The sequence below is a fragment of the Microtus ochrogaster genome, linkage group LG8, assembly GCF_000317375.1.
Source record: "Microtus ochrogaster isolate Prairie Vole_2 linkage group LG8, MicOch1.0, whole genome shotgun sequence".
Classification (NCBI taxonomy): domain Eukaryota; kingdom Metazoa; phylum Chordata; class Mammalia; order Rodentia; family Cricetidae; genus Microtus; species Microtus ochrogaster.
Genome location: NC_022033.1, coordinates 25,352,629 through 25,355,584, shown reverse-complemented (window position 1 = coordinate 25,355,584; position 2,956 = coordinate 25,352,629).

The following is a 2,956-nucleotide window of genomic DNA, read 5'->3' as shown; positions in this document are numbered from 1 at the left end:
GAGTAGGGAGGGCAGGCAGTGTGAGCGTGGTCCATTGGAGTGGGAAAGGCACAGCAGTGTGAGCGTGGTCCATCGGAGTGGGGAAGGCACAGCAGTGTGAAGTAGCCGGTCACCCCATATCCAGTCAGGAAACATAGAGACAATGCTGGTGCAAAGTTCAAAATCCACTTTTCTTTCTTTTTTTTTTTTTTTCCAGTCTGGGACCTTGGGTCTTCTCAGCTCAATTTTTGATATGGCTCTCACAGACATGCCCAGGGGTGTGTTTCTTAATTATCTCTAAATCCAGTCAAGATGATAGTCAAGATGAAAACTTCCTCGCGTGCTCTATGGGAGGCACAGGAGAAGCATGTGCCTGAATGAAGGCAGGGCACCATTAGGCAAGGCTGCAGGTGCGCCATCACACCTACCAGGGAAAGCTTCTTCAGTGTGATTTCTGTCACAGGGCCTCCCTTTCTGTCATGCAAATGGCTCAGAGTGCTCCCTCTGCGTCAGGCCTTGTCCTAAGTATTAGCCTAAGCCTGAGCTCGGGAGGGCAGGGGCCCAGCTGCTCCATCCAGCGCTGTACAGGGCTCGCCCATCAGAGAGGCGCGGGGACCAGACGCTGCGAGGAATCAACAGCCCCTGGAGTAAGCAGTCACCTCTTGTCCTAGCTACAGAATGGCGAGCTTAGAGCATACCGTGTGCAGGTGGCACGGCCTCTGTGGGGTGTAGGGGAGACTTTGCGGGGAAGTCCACACTGCCGTGTGTCTCCGTGGACGCACGCACTTCCAGACATCCCTCAACTGCCCTTTCCCATAGTCTTGGCTCTGGAGGCTCCAGGGTGGGCCTGTTTGGTGCCACGTGACCTACTCTGGCCCTGGCCCGGCAGCTGCTCCCCAGATGTGCCCACAGCGAAGTCTTCCAGCAGCCAGGCCGGCGCCTCTGGGCTGGGACTGAGGGAGCTTTGGGGAAAGACCTTGGGCTCTGGCTGTCCCCACCCCTGCTTGTAACTAGAGACTACAGCGTCCCCCATCCCACCCGTAGGACTCTGGCTCAGCCAACACAGTGTCTGTGCCCATCTCACCAAGAACAGACCCCAAACTTATCCCCCTCACTCACCCCACCCCCACCCGACCCAAGTCCTGCCCTCCCATTTCTCTCTCCAGCCTTTGCCTTCCTCTAACCAGCTCCCTCCGGCCTCGCAGCCCTTGCCCTGGATGTGCCCTCAGCCTAGAGCACTTACCAGGCAGATCTCTGCAAGGGTGTCACCCCGAGGTCCCGGGTCAAAGGTCCCTCCTCACTGGAGACCTGGAACACCCTCGGCGATTCTCTTTACTATCTATGATCTTTGTCTCGTGCTCTCTTCCCCACTTCCTTCCTGTTCCCATCCTCCGCCCGTGGCACTGTGAGCTCTAAAGCAAGGAGGATTCCCAGGGCAGGGTGAACCTGTAATCCCAGCACTCAGGCAGAGGCAGCCGGAGAGCTGAAAGCTTCTGGCCATCCTGGATCGCATAGTCCGACCCTGTTGAGGGGGTCAGGGGAGCAGGATCAGTGAATCACTGAAGAAGTGCATAGCTCAGAAAAGGTGAGCAGCTTGCTCAAAGTCACCCAGCGTAGTACTTGGAGCTGAATACGTTTTAGATAAATTGAGTTAAATAATGAATTGTTACCCTAAGGCCTTCAAGTTTGCTTATTCGCAAAATGAGGAGAAAAATTGAACTTGGGTCTGTGCGGATGGCGCAGTGGAAAAGGGGAAAGGCGCTTGGGGCCAAGCCTGACAAGCTGAGCTCTGTTCTTGGGACCGACCCACATGAGAGAAGGTGAAACCCAGCTTTTACAAGTTGTTCTGTGCCCTCCACACAAATGCATACACTCTAGAGAAATAAATAAAATATAATAACAAGATTAAGTTTAAAAGTTGAACTTAATCCAGAGTTAGGGTTAATGTTTAGCTCACAAGAAGTGCTCTAAAATGGGAGCTGGGACAGACAGTTTTGTATCTTTTCTGGGATCTCCTTTATCTAGCCCCCAGATCCAGCAGGAGGTTGTGGCCCACGGGGGTTGGGGGAGGTGGAGTGGAGGGGGGGTGGTTTGCATGTGAGGTGTGTGAAGGCTGTGACCTCTCTGACCTTACCACTCATGGAATCATCTCTGCTCTGGACTCAATTTCTCCATCTGCACAATGGGGTGCATAGCCAGTCTTACCCTAAGGGTTCTGAGCTGGGTCTCTGGGTGGTTCTAGGGAGTGTGATGGCCCAGGCCTGGACCCACATTTTACAGTCCACCCTGGTTTCCCAAAGAGGCCCTAGAACAATGGGCGGGAGTCTGGAGCCTGGTAGTCTGGGCCCCTCCCCAGGTCCCTGCAGATGAAGGGGGTGGGGCCTTCCTGTGGCTGGACAAAGGGCTGCTGCCCCCATCCCCCAGTGTCTCCAGTGACGAGGAGAAAGGGCAGAGCCTATGCCAGGGAGCTTCTATCTTCAGCTACCAAATCCTAGGGCAGCACACTGTTGTGTGCATACCTCCACACAGCAGAATATAGGTGCACCGATCTAGCACCACATGAGTGCTACACAGCTAGCAGGACAGCAGCACACTTATACATACAACCAAAGGGGCAACCTGCCAAGATGCAAGTTAACAACGTATCTACAAACACCAATGCAAAGATCTACACAAAGCCCTCATCCCAGACGCACACAGCACATGCAGCCAGCCCAGGAACCCAAACAACACACAGAGGGACACACCTTTCCTCCCCTGCACCACCCGGATCCACTAGCACAACACACACTTCCAAAGCACCATCCACAGCCTGGGCGATAGCGTGGGGCAGAGCGTGGCTGGAGCACGCAGGAGCCCCTGGGTTCCATTCCCAACACTGCAAAACCAAAAGGAACCAAGCACTGGCCTCAGGTGCCAGCATGCGGGAGGCTTCTGAAAGATCACTGGGAATTGGAGGCCAGCTCAGTCTGCATAG